Source organism: Pinus tabuliformis, chromosome 1_2 (assembly GCF_031772625.1).
Source record: "Pinus tabuliformis cultivar Carrire ecotype Pingquan chromosome 1_2, CPIR1, whole genome shotgun sequence".
Taxonomy (NCBI): Eukaryota; Viridiplantae; Streptophyta; class Pinopsida; order Pinales; family Pinaceae; genus Pinus; species Pinus tabuliformis.
In genome coordinates this window covers 325479903-325494706 of record NC_142298.1, presented here as the reverse complement: position 1 = coordinate 325494706, position 14804 = coordinate 325479903, and positions in this window count along the sequence as shown.

Here is a 14804-nt window from a genome sequence, read left to right as displayed (position 1 = left end):
AGTACTATATGTTGGAAGCAGAGTGTTAGGAAGAGATGAACATTATCACTGGTCTTTGAAGTGGTTTTTCTTACCTTTTTATTTGCAGCAGCATGAGTAGTGACTAGTGCCATTAGAAAGTGGTTCTTTGCTTTCAGTTCATTTCAAGTTATTTATTTCTTTCAATCTCTTTCTTTGCAAAGTTTAGAAGGTAGTTAGGAAACACCAGTTACACACACTCACTCATTTAGGAATCACCTTACACACACTATCACTCATATGTTTATAAAATCATCACTCCATCTTAGGAAGTTAAATTGACCATAAACAACACCCCCAAACGACAAAAAGATCTAAGAGGTTGCTTAAGTACATATAGTACACCTTCACTTCATCAGCTTACGAGCTCCTGGTTGACAATTTATGATAGCAATTTAGACAACACTAAATTGACTAAACATTTTGGCGCCGTTGCCGGGGAAGTGAAATTAAGTAGCCATATTCTTAGAAAAAAAACATAAAATTTCAAGGAAAGAAGTTGATAACCTATCAAAGTATGCTCTCCTCTTGCACTTCAAAGTGATCTGGAGGATCAGAAAAGAGAAAGTTATTGATTTAGTAGTTCCTTGAGTATGCTCTCTTCTTGCACCTAGAGTGACCTGGAAGATCAGAAAAAGAACTATTAACTTGACTTGAAGAAAAATAAAAAAAAATAAAAATGACATGCATAGAGCTAGAGATTCTAGGGGAAGGTTTTTAGCTAGAGCTCGAAGTTCAATTTTTACAAGTCCATCTGCTTCAAGGGATAGACAAGAGACACCTCCCTTATCTCCAACCGACACTCCTAGTCCTAGAATTCCTAGAATTCAAGAGCCAAGAGTTGACTCTCCCACACCTTCTATTGAATTTGAACCAGGAAGAGACTCTTCTCTTTCTCCTACAGAAAGACCAATTATAATTGAGGAAGTAGAATCATCTGAAGAAGAAGGAGAAATCTCTTCTCATTCACCCTTTGTAGAGGAACCAGAAGATTTTGAAATCCCTAAGAGAACCATTATGGCAGAGGAAGAAGGAGGTGGTAGAGGTAGAGGTAGAGGTAGAGGAGGAGGAGGAAATAATAACAACAATGGAGGAGGTAGAGGTCCCCTTGGAGGAGGAAATAGAGATGGGGATAATTCATTTGGGTTTCCCATTGTTAATGAGGATTCCCGAGCCACTATGAAAAACATATCGCCATCTATCCTCCCAAATTTCCATGGGTTAAGAACTGAGGACCCTGAAACATTTTTATTTGAGTTTGAAGTGGTGTGTCGAACTTATGACTATCTGGATGACTCCCAGAAACTCAAATTGTTCCCTTCAACACTGAAAGATCAAGCTTTGAAATGGTTCATGGGGTTACTCACTCAATCCATTAGGTCTTGGGATGAAATGAAACAGACATTTTTGGATAGGTATTTGGACTATTGTATGCCTACTAATCACAAGGACGAGGTATTCAAAATGATGCAGAGAGAAGATGAGAGCTTAGAAGATTTACTTGAAAGATTTCAATATAACTTGAAAAGAGCAAAAATGAGTAGCTTGGATGAAGAGACCTTAAAAGCCCTCTTATTAAAAGCCATTAGGGATGAATGGATAGATATCTTAAACATGATGGGGAAAGGGGATATTTCTCAACTTTCACTCAATGATATAGCAGAACTATGTATCCATCTCTCAAGGGGCAAATCAAAAACTCAAAAAGGGCCTAGAGATCCTTCTCTCCTTAGAGCAAATAAATCTGCAACAGGATCAGTAAGTAGGGCTGAAATCGGCAATATGCTTGATGAATTTAAAACTGACATCTTAGGGAGTCTTAGTGAACAACTAGATACCCTTAAGATTCACAATAAACAAAAAGCAGAAGCTGAAGCTTTGGCCATTTTTTGCCCGAAATGTAGAAAGAAACATGCTTTAAGGGAATGTCCCTTGGATGCACACGTTGTAGAAACATGTGTAATTTGCTCAGAAACTCATGAGACCAAGGATTGTCCTTCAATTCCTGGCCTCAAAGCAGTCTTTCAAGAGGATCCAAACACACTTGAATCTCTTTGTTTTGTTGCAAGGAGACCTTGGCAAGGGCAACAGAATCAAGGGTTTAACAACTCTATGAATTTTCAATCCCAACCAAAGTGGAATCCTTGGCAACAACCTTGGCCTCAACCTCAAAATGCTTTCCAAGCATGGATGCAAAGCATGCAAAATCCTTATGGGAGACTTGCTCAATTCTATCAATATCCTCCATCATTTCAGAATCAGCAAGCTCCACAACTTCCAAATCAAGGTCAACAACTATCATTGCCATACCCTCAACAACAACAACCTCCTCCACAAAATCAAAATTCTCAACTCTCGCTTCAGTCCCAACAGAAGTCAAATCAACTTCCCTCTCAGCCATTACCAAATCCAAATAATAGGAACCCTCAAAATGCTTACATGATGTAAGGTCAACCATTCCCTACCTATATGGTTGTTCCTCTCAATGAAGTACAACTCAGATCAGGTAGAATCCTAGATCAACCTTCCACAAGTGTTCAACAACCAAGCATTTCTGAGGAAGAATCTCTCAAAGTCAATAAGGGTTCTGAAGTATCACTTCAAAACCAAAATATCCAAAAAGAAAAAGAAAAAGAATCAACCTCTACAACTCCCATAGTTGAGCAACCTACATCTTCAGCTACACCTCCTTTTCCTGAAAGATTACAAATTGACAAAGGAGTGGAAAAGCAAATTTGGGTGCCTGACTATAGTTTTCTAGATGAATTGAAGAATGTCTGTATCAAGATTCCCTTGTTACAAGCCATTAAGGAAATTCCCATTCTAGCGAAGACAATAAAGGAGTTGAGTTTGAAGAAAACAGTAAAAAGAACCAGAGATACCAAAAGGATACATCTAGTTGGAAAAATTGCAGACATTATGATGGCTAAGATTACCATGCAAAAGTATGTGGATCCCGGTAGCCCTATTGTCAAAACTCATATTAATGGGGTTGAAATCCCAAATACTTTGATTGACTTAGGAGCCACTATCAACATCATGAGTAGACAGACCATGGATCAGTTAAAGCTTCCTAACCTTCTCTTTACACCTACTTTACTGCAACTTGCAGATAGATCAATCATTAAACCTGATGGTGTATTGGAAGACATTCCAGTCTCCCTAGACTCTTGGGAATATCCAGTTGATTTTATGATTTTAACTCCCAAGAACAATCTAGGAGGACATCCTCTTATCTTAGGAAGACCTTGGCTAGCAACAGCTGATGCTTTTATCAGTTGTAGGTCTGGGGACATGTATATATCAGATGGTAATTCTACCAAGAAATTCAACTTGTATCCTCCAGCAAAGGCAATAACAGAAATAGGAGAAGATGAGTGGGTTGATGATGAGGATACTATTCAACCTGTTCTAACCATCTCTGAGATCAGTGAAGATAGTCAAATTCTAAATACATTAGAAAATTTTGAAATACCTTTAGAATATGACTCTACACAGTTTCAGTTAGATGCAGACATTGAATATCTCTCCTCTAGACAGATGTCTCTCTTCTCAATGGAAGAGTTTGGTAGTTCTACAGTTGAAATCCTTCCAGGAAAAACATTGAACATTAACAGAAACTTGGAAAGACCACAACAAGAAGAATTAACCAAACTTTTGCAAAAACATTCCACTGCATTTGCATGGGAATACACTGACATGAAAGGAATCGATCCTAAGACTTGTATTCATCACATCTATATTGAAGAAAACAGCAGACCTATTAGGCAACCACAAAGAAGGATGAATCCAAACCTTAGGGAAATCGTGAAAGAAGAACTCCAGAAATTGCTCAAGGTAAACTTCATTTACCCCATTTCAGATAGCCAATGGGTTTCTCCCTTGGTTATAGTGCCCAAAAAGAATGGTAAATGGAGAGTTTGCATTGATTATCGAGAATTGAACAAGGCAACCTTAAAGGATCATTTTCCTCTACCTTTTATTGATCAGGTACTAGACACTTTAGCAGGTAAAAAGTATTTCTCATTCTTGGATGGTTTTAGTGGGTATAATCAAATTCAGGTAGCACCTGAAGATCAAGACAAAACCACATTTACTTGTCCTTGGGGAACTTTTGCCTACCGAGTACTCCCTTTTGGATTATGCAATGCACCTGCTACTTTTCAAAGGGCTGTATTAGGTATCTTTTCAGATCTAATTCATGATTGTGTAGAGGTCTACATGGACGATTTCACAGTTTATGGTAATACATTTGAAGAAGCTTTGGAAAATTTGGAAAAAGTACTGATAAGATGTAAGGAAACAAATCTTTCTTTAAGTCATGAAAAGTTTTTTATGATGTTTACTGAAGGGATTGTTTTAGGACATCATATTTCAAGAGATGGGATTAAGGTTGATAGATCCAAAGTAGAAGTCATCTCTAAGTTACCTGTTCCAAATTGCCAGAAAGATGTTAGAAGTTTTCTTGGGTTTACTGGATATTACAGAAGGTTTATTGAAAACTTCACTAAGATAGCATCTCCTCTTTTTAAATTGCTTACCAAAGACTGTGAGTTCAAATGGGATCCTGAGTGCCAATCTGCCTTTGAAGCTTTAAAGACTAGAATATCTGAAGCACCCATCTTAAGGGGGCCAAATTGGAAACTCCCTTTCCACATTTCTACTGATGCTTCAGATACAGCTCTAGGAGTTGTTTTGGGACAAAAGGATTTGATCCCTTATGCCATTTATTACACCAGTAAAAATTTGACTCCCACTGAGTTAAATTATACTGTTACAGAAAAAGAGTTCTTAGCTGTAGTACATGCAATCAACAAGTTTAGACACTACATAACCGGCTATGAAACCTTTGTCCATACTGATCACTCTGCCATAAGATATTTAATGAACAAACCTGTTACTAATGGCAGAGTTACAAGATGGCTTTTACTTTTACAAGAATTCAACATTACTGTGCTAGATAGACCTGGAAAACAAAACACGGTAGCTGATTTCTTGTCTAGAATCCAAAACACTAATGAAGATTCTCCAGTAGAAGATAAGTTTCCAGATGAATACTTGTTTGCAGTAACTACCAAGACTCCTTGGTATGCAGATATGGCTAATTATCTAGTTACAGGGAAGCTACCTCTACACTTATTTCCTAATGAGAAAAGGAAAATCATTCAGGAGAGTTCACATTATTCTTGGATTTCTAATGAATTGTTCAGAACAGGGCCAGATTATATAATCAGAAGGTGTGTTCGGGAAGATGAAATGCCTGACATCCTTAAGGCATGTCATGATGAACCATGCGGCGGGCACTTTGCTGACAAGAGGACAGCCTATAAAATCCTTTCTCTAGGATATTATTGGCCTTCTCTCTTTAAAGATGCAAAGCAGTATGTTAGAAGGTGTGACAGCTGCCAAAGAGTTGGGAGACCAACTCCTTCAAATGAAATGCCACTACAGCCTCAGGTATGCATCGAACCCTTTGAGAAATGGGCTCTAGATTTCGTTGGACCAATTAATCCACCATCAAAGCAAAAGAAGTATATACTGGTTTGTACTGATTATGTTACTAAGTGGGTAGAAGCCAAAGCTTTGCCTTCTACCACTGAAAATTCAGTTGTTCAATTTCTTTTTGAGGATATTTTCACTCGTTTTGGTGTCCCAAGGGAAATTGTGACAGATCAGGGCAGCCAATTTACATCTAAATTGATGGAGAAGCTGATGGAGGAATATAAGATCAAGCACAGAACATCTACTCCATACCATCCGCAATCAAATGGCCAAGTGGAATCTACCAATAAAGTTCTTGAAGGCATTATCACCAAGACTGTTCATCTTCATAGAAGAGATTGGGCGGAAAGGCTTCCTGAAGCCTTATGGGCCTATAGAACTACATGGAAGAACACAACAGGACATTCTCCCTATGAACTTGTTTATGGGAAGGAAGTCCTGCTCCCCATTGAGTTCCAAATCAAGACCTTCAAGATGGCAGTCCAATTGGGAATGAGCCTCTCAGAAGCCCAAAAACACAGAATGGACCAGCTAAATGAGCTAGATGAAATGAGACAAGATGCAATTCTAAGGACCGATCTAGTTCAGCACCAAAGATCTAAATGGCATGATCGTCATATCAAAGAAAGAAAGTTTCAGAAAGGAGATTGGGCTCTATTGTTTGATTCAAAGTTTAAAGACTTCAAAGGAAAATTTCAAACTCATTGGCTTGGGCCATATGAGATTGATGAAGTCTTTAGTAATGGAGCAGTTCGAGTGAAAACTATTGATGAATTTCATACTCCTCTTATTGTGAATGGCCATCGCCTGAAAATCTACCAGAAGCCACTCTCAAAAGAGGAATTTGTCAAGTTGTTCAAAGAAGATTCTGCAATGAGGCTGGTGGAGAAGAATTCTTCTCCTCCATCAGCCTAATCTCTGTTTCTTTCAGTTAAAAAAAAAAAGAAAAAAAGAAAAAAAAAAAAGAGAAAAAAAAGAAAAGAAAAAAAAAATCTCTTGTATAAGCCTGAAAACCAATCTTGGATTGGCAATCTTATGCAGAAAATATAAGGTGAAAATCAGGGTCACCTGACACTTTATATTTTCCAAAAAAAAAAATCCCTCTTCATTCATCTCATCCATCTCATTCATCTCATCCATCTCATTCATTTCATCCATCTCATCATCTTAATTCCATTCCATTTTTTTCAGTCCATTCACTCCATCTCATTCTCATCAATAAAGTCCCTATCAGGACTATTTCATTTAGTCAAGTTGTTTTAATTCTCTTGGTGCAGGAAGAAAAATGTTGCTGCAAATTCTACAGCTAGGAGCCAATTCCGCAGCTGATATCCGAATTCCGCAGCTAATACACTCTGTCCCTGCAACAAAAATAAACTCTGTTTCAAAAAGGAAAAGTCTGCAGTCAGAAGTACCAGCATCATGAAAGGGTGAAGACACACAGCATATACAAAGGCAGCAATAAATCAAAGGTTAGCATCATGATTAGCAAAGGAATCAAAATACACAAAGGTATGTTCTAAACCTCTAACTAACAGTTATATCATTATGTATGGTTTTCGGATTATGGTATTAGGCACTTAGTGTAATGATTGAACAAGATCTTCGTTCACTCCTCGTCCATTATGCTGCGTAGTCCACCTCACCTCCGTTTTAACGGTCCCATAATCGCTGTGATTCAAACCTGATACGGCCCGCTCCCTTGCATTAATTCTTCGTACCAGAATGACGTGTCCTGTTATACCACGGCTCTTCAACTGATCATTCCGCAGCCAGGTGTATACAGTTACCCGACGTCGATGGGATTCGGCCGTTCTATCCTTTAATACCTTTCTACGCACGCATAACTTCATTCCTATCGCTGTTCACTCCCTCGATTTCATCGATTCCACTCTCGGTTCATTCACTACTCTGTCTCACCGTAAACCTACGCTGCTCCATTCTCTTTATCTCTCCGCTTAAAAACCCTGACCAACAGGCTCGCAATTGCATCACGGCCATTCTACTGTAGCCGTAATACCCACTACTGAACACTGTTTTCCCAATTTCCATTACGGCCATCCTACTGTAGCCGTGTAGTTCTCTGTTCCAGCCGTAATTTACGCTGAGGAGCACTGTTTTCCTGTGAAGTCTCTTTCCTCTAGCGTCCAAACAGTATTGTCAGAGCAGCAAGAGAAGTTGGTAACCGAAATGGGCAAGCTATTAAGAGCAGAGCCGGAAGGTTCTAAATTTTTAGACGGTTACCCACAAACAAGGAATGCCCTGCAGAAGGCCAAGTGGTTAAAATTTATTCAGAAATTCAAAGGATACCACAAGGAGGTTACCAAGGCCTTTGCTCGGTCGTTTGATGGGAAAACAAACACTGTGGAGATTGGGGACCTGCAATTCACTATCACAGAAAGCAGCTTGGCTCAAGCAACTGCTTTGCCTCGTACTGGAGAGCGATGGTTCAAGAATCGAACTGTTGAAAGCCAAGAGTGGAAGAACATATTGAAAAATCCAGGTATGGATACTACTATCTTCACCAAAGGAATACCTGTAAGTAACATTAAAAAGGAATGGACTGCCTTACTTTTGCTAGTGCAGAAATTTTTGACATGTGAAGGCAGATTTGGTACAATGTATGTTTATCACACAAAGATAATGATGCATTTTATGGGTGAACATACCATCAATCTCCCTTATTTCCTGCTATCTAGTTTAAAGAAAATGAGTGCTACTGTGCAAAAACATGTGGGTAACATTGAGCCACACCTATACCACCATGGCCTCATCAAAATACTAATTGAAGAGCAATTAAAAATCAGGAAAGACACATGGGAGAAATTCCTTATTAGGAACCATTTTCAGGAGGCGGCTGAAACCTCTGTTAGCTCTCCTAAAGTACCAGCCTCCATTAGCTCTCCTAAATTACCCCGGAGAAGTAGAAGAAAAGAAAAAGAAACTGCTGCCCAAGATACTGATGTAGAAGAAACTGTCCAAGAAATCATTGCAGAAACTCTTCAAGAAATTGCCCAAGAAGCCATCCTGGAAACTGGTCAAAAAGAGAAGGAAAAGGGCAGCAAAACAAAAAGACAGAAAAGGGATAAGGGAAAAGCTATTTTGCAAACACCATCCCCTTCACCTGAGCCTTCAACCGAAGAAGATACTCAAACATTAGCTCATAGGCTCGCTCAGCTTCAGGAAACTATCATCTCCAAGAAGAAAAGCATTAGCACACAGGTAAGAAGAAGTAGAAGGCTCATAGAAAGGAAAAGTGTAATAAAAGGAAAACAGTCCCATTTTGTTGACTTGAGCACACCTGAGAAGAGGCAAATTCAGCTAGACATTGACTCAAGTCCTCCAAGAGAGGAAAGCCCTTTTCAACAAGAAAGAGAGAGCAGCTTTCAAGGGTTTGAATTCAGACCAAGGCAAACTCCAGATATTGACCCTGTTCAGCAAGAAGCATATGACTATTTAGAAACATTGGAGCAATCTGTTGCTGGTCCTAGCACAGTCTTGCCCCTTGAACAGCAGGTTCAATCCCTGAAGCAAGAAATATTTGAGCTAGAAGTCTTAAATCGCCACATCAAAAATGAAAATGAAAAATTGAAACAACAAGGTAACGTGGACAATATGATCCATGACAATACCATGCTTCATTTGGGCCTTTGGCAAAGAAAGAACAGAAAGTTGAAGAGAAAATGCAAAAAGTTGAGCCGGGCATTGATCAACTTAAAATTCAGGTGCTTGGTGAAGAAACCGAGAACAAGTTTGGCAACAAAGAGGAAGAGAAGAAGGTTGGATTTCTTGGCAGAGGCATCCGAGCATATGAACTAAAGTATTATGCAAAGTTTTGGTTGCATGAGGACATGCAACACCCTTAGAGTGGGGGTATGTTGAGGCTCAACCTTGCACTCACTTAACTATCTTCCCAACAGCTTTTTCCCATTCACTTCCTCCTTTTTCCATCTTTTACTCCATTAACTTGTTCAAATTATTGCATTAACATGCCTTTTTATCATGGTTTGTTAACTATGCTAATGTTTGACTGTTTGATTAGAATTTTGGAACATATATAGCAATTCCGCAGCTACTCAGAGATTCCGCAGCCTTTTTGTTGTTTGATATACTCCACGTGTCTTCTCAAGGAACAGGCCACATGGGCACGTTGGGATGGATGTACACATGGATCGTATGCTATTGGTTGAGTCAAACCAGTCACGTATGCCCTTGGTCAACGCAGGTGTTCCCTCGGTCAAACGGTCAAGTTCTAAACGGTGGCACGGGAGCCGTGAGCAGCTGAGACACGGAACCGTAGCTGGCACTTCCTCCACGCCACGAGGACAGCAAAAGACAGGATCCAAACATAGATTTACTTCCCATGATGACCGTTTCCTCCAAACATGCATGGAGTTGCCTGCGTGTTGCTGCATAAGTTAATTAGTTAAGACTGCGTGTTGCTGCGTAGTTAATTAGTTAGGCTGTAGTTGCTTAGTTCACGCAGAGGGTAGTTTTCCCCTGCGCCTATAAATAAAGCGTGTGCCAACGCTTATAGATTAGCTTTTTGAATATTGTAAGTGTTGCGCTTATTTTGTTATCAAAACTCTGTTTTAGAAGGTTGTTTCTACAGCACTTGTTCACTGTATTTTGACATGCTGGTTTTATAAAAGAAGACTGTTTCTGTTCACCTTTTTGTAGCTGATTTTTAGCTGGTTGCGTGGATGGAGGGCCCCCATCTATGACAGCCTGTGTACATAGTGTTTGATTTCATTTTCCTGCCTTCAGCAATTTTTATTTCTTTCATCATGTATCATAGTGTACAGTTTGATTTCATGTCATTTCATTTCCAGCATTTATTTTAAACTGATCAGTATTATTTTCTGCAGGTTTTAGCCCGGGATTATGTGTCTTGTGTATTTGCTTTATATCTGATGGCATTTTCAGTTGTCATATTCATAGTTGCTGCCTTTACTCTGTTTTTCTAGCTTAATTTCTAGTTTAGTTTCTCAAGCTGTATGCTAACACATTGATGGTCTCCTTATCATAAGTTGTTCATCTTTAAGAGATCAGAATACTAATAAATTGCAGTTTGCTTTGAGTAGCTTTTGGCTTATATCACTAACTCTTTCTTCATTTGTTACACATAACAATGTATGTTGGAAGCAGAATGCTGGAGAAAGGCACAGTGGTGTTATAATTTGTCATTTAGAGCTTTATCACTTTTTAGACTTATCTCTAACTACTTCCTAATCGTGTTTTACATAGTACTATATGTTGGAAGCAGAGTGTTAGGAAGAGATGAACATTATCACTGGTCTTTGAAGTGGTTTTTCTTACCTTTTTATTTGCAGCAGCATGAGTAGTGACTAGTGCCATTAGAAAGTGGTTCTTTGCTTTCAGTTCATTTCAAGTTATTTATTTCTTTCAATCTCTTTCTTTGCAAAGTTTAGAAGGTAGTTAGGAAACACCAGTTACACACACTCACTCATTTAGGAATCACCTTACACACACTATCACTCATCTGTTTATAAAATCATCACTCCATCTTAGGAAGTTAAATTGACCATAAACAACACCCCCAAACGACAAAAAGATCTAAGAGGTTGCTTAAGTACATATAGTACACCTTCACTTCATCAGCTTACGAGCTCCTGGTTGACAATTTATGATAGCAATTTAGACAACACTAAATTGACTAAACAAAGTGCTTGAACAGAAAGTCAAGTTGGAGTATGTTCCTTCTAAGGAACAAGTTGCCGATATTCTCACCAAACCATTGCCCAGGGAGACTTTTGAATACCTCAGGCAAAAGCTAGGGGTTGTTGATGCATCATTTTATTGTTGAAACTCTTCTGATTGATGGTTGTACGCATGGTTCATCTGGGGTATATGCGAACATGTGCTGGGTTGCGGCACAGGTTCAGGGGGAGCATATAATGCATTGTTGGCATTATGGAGGATGTACAAAAGGAGATCATGGAAGCTGGTCTGAATATAGCTGCAATATGTCTCTATCTCTTTCTTGGTCATTGATGGTGTCTGGTGGATTATGGTTCTTCTTTGCAGATCTGGTTCATATTCAGGGGGAGCATGTTCTTAGGGGGAGCATAACCCTTTGCCCTTGATGTCAAAGGGGGAGAATGACGCTGAAGTTTTTGAGGTTGCCATCAAGTCCAAAGGGGGAGATTGTTGGCATTATGTTTCTGGTATGGCTATATGTTACAGATGTTGTACTTGATGGCAACACCCGTGGCAAGGCTCTCAATTTGTTGAAAATTAAGAAGTACGCAGGAGAACAGTTCAGAAGATGCGTACCCGCAGGTACATTGTGAAGGGACCGCGGCCAGACACGCAGGTCAGCCGTTCAGGAGGTGCGTACCCCCAGTGCACTCACTTCAAGGCAGAGAAAAGCACACGAGGGGTTTCTTATGTTTAACCCTTGGTAGTTAGCCGACGGTATTTGTGTTATTATGGTTTTGGCTCGTGGTATTGATCCATGATTTTAGGAGGAGCTTGCCTATATAAAGCAAAGGAGATCACTTGGCTAAGTATCTTTTGCAATTGAATATCTTAAGATCTGAAATATTGGGTTAAAAGCTTGATCTATATGTAAGAGAAGTGGAAAGCGAATCTGTGAAGGGTGATCTCTCGAGCGCATGATCAGATCTGGGCATCCGACTAACTGTGCCACACTGGTGGACTGCCAATTCGGCCCTAATCAGAAGTACGCAGGTGTTTGATGGTACAGCTGCGTGGGTACGCAGGGCAGAAACAGGAGAGCTGCGTGGGTACGTAGAACAGAAGAAGGAGAACTGCGTGGGTACGCAGAACAGAAGAAGGAGAACTGCGTGGGTACGCAGAGAGACAGAGGTTCAGGTGCGTACACACAGCTAAAGTGCGCGGCGCGATAGTATCCTTGAGTGCGTGGTTTCAGTAATGGTACGCGGCGCGATAGTGTCTCTGGGTGCGTACCTACAGTAACAGTACGCGGCGCGATAGTGTCTCTGGGTGCGTACCTACAGTAACAGTACGCAGCGCGGTTGAAGAAACAGTGCGTGGGCACACAGTGCGGCAGAAGGGTATCTGTGGGTATACGCAGGGGAGCAGAAGGTGAAGTGCGTACGCACGCAGACCAGAGAAAGAAAAACTGTGTATCTGTCTTAAGACCTTTTGTTTGGCTATACTTTTCTATTGATAAGGTGCTCTGGGTTTAGTTCTATTATTGTTGATCTGGTTACTACAGTTGACTGGGTGATTTTCTTATACTTGATGATCATTTGATGTTTATGGATCCAGTTTGAAAATTTATGAAAAGTGGTCCTTGTAAGAAAAGAAGTAGGGGGTTGTAGCTCCCTTCCAGGAGAGACTGGAAAACGAGAGAGAGTTGTAGCTCTCTGCAGGTTGCAGCCTGCGTACTGGTAAAGGACTGCACCAGTACAAAACCATTGTAAAAGGAGTTTCTAATTTGAAAGAAGATAGAGACATATTGCAGCAGGTGGTTTTCACCCACATTGGGTTTCCACCTTACATCTTGTGTTCTGTGGTGTGACTATCTGTTTTCTTTGTTCATGCTCATTATTTTATGGTACTGACATGCAAAAATAATTCAAAGAATAAATAAGGAAGATTTATTAAAAGAACTTGATAATACTGATTCACCCCCCCTCTCAGTATTATTTCCAACATGACCTTGATAAGAAAACAAATACATGACATAGAGATGAAATATCTACAACAAGAATATGATAGTCATCAACAACTATCATCAGTAGCATTAGTCAATCATCATGCAGACCGGTAACCATGATCTTCTTCTGCACCTGTTCCACCTGAACAAAAACAGTTGTGAAATTGAACCAAGATCTTCTAAGATAATGCCAACAATGCATTATTAGAAGTATATGCTCCCCCTGAGCCTGTGCCATAAGGTCTCTATCAGACCCATATCAGACTTTTTCCCTCCTAATTCTGGCGCACTGATTTCCTTCAAACCAACATATAAGTGACTGTATCCACAAAAACCGGCGTATATATGCGGATGATCCTCATAAAACTCGCGTACAACCACTTTTCTCTAAAACAGATAAGTTTCAACAACAAGATGATGCATCAACTACTCCCAGCTTCTGTCTGAGGTATTCAAATGTCTCCCTAGGCAGTGGTTTGGTGAGTATATTAGCAACTTGTTCTTTGGAGGGGACATACTCCAATTTGACCTTTTGTTCAAGAACTTGTTCCTGGAGAAAATGATATTTGATAGGTATGTGCTTGGTCTTCAAATGCATGACTATATTCTTTGAAATACTGATTGCACTTGTATTATCACAAAAAATGGAAATAGGTGGAGTACAAGTGATTTGAATGTCTTGCAATGTGTGCATCATCCAAAGGAGTTGTGTGCAGCAAGATGCAGCAGCCACATATTCCGCTTCAGCTGTAGATAATGCAATTGAACTTTGTTTCTTGTTGAACCAAGATACTAATCTGGAACCCATAAAGAATGCACCACCACTAGTGCTTTTTCTGTCATCCATGCTTCCTACCCAATCTGCATTTGTATATGCATGAAGTGTGAGATCTGTATTTCTAGGATACCATAAGCCATAGTTTTGAGTTACTTGAAGATACTTGAAAATTCTCTTAACTGCCTGAAGATGAGTTTCCTTTGGATTTGCCTGAAATCTTCCAACTATTCCCACTGCATGCATGATGTCTGGTCGGGTACCTGTTAAATAGATCAGACTTCCAATCATGGATCTATATGTTGGCTGATGCACTGTTGCTAATTCATCATTTGCACTAAGGTTGCATCCTGTTACCATAGGGGTACATACTGGTTTCGAATCCTCCATCCCATATTTCTTCAATATCTGCTTGAGGTACTTGGTTTGTGATAGAAAAATACCGTCTTTGTTTTGTTGGACTTGTAAACCAAGAAAATATGTGAGCTCACTAAGCATGGACATTTCAAACTCTTTTTGCATAACCAAGGCAAAATTTTGACTCATGTCTTCTTCATTGCTACCAAAGATGATATCATCAACATACACAACAAGTATTAGCAACTTATCATTGTCAATTTTTATATATAGATTGTTATATGTTGAACCTTTTATAAAACCTTGTTGATGGAGGTACTTATCCAAGCGATAATACCAAGCCCTTGGAGCTTGTTTAAGGCCATAGAGAGCCTTTTTGAGTCTACATACAAGTTTTGGATCATTTCCAAGGATAAACCCATTTGGTTGCTCAATATACACTTCTTCTTCTAAGTCTCCATTTAGAAACACAGATTTCACATC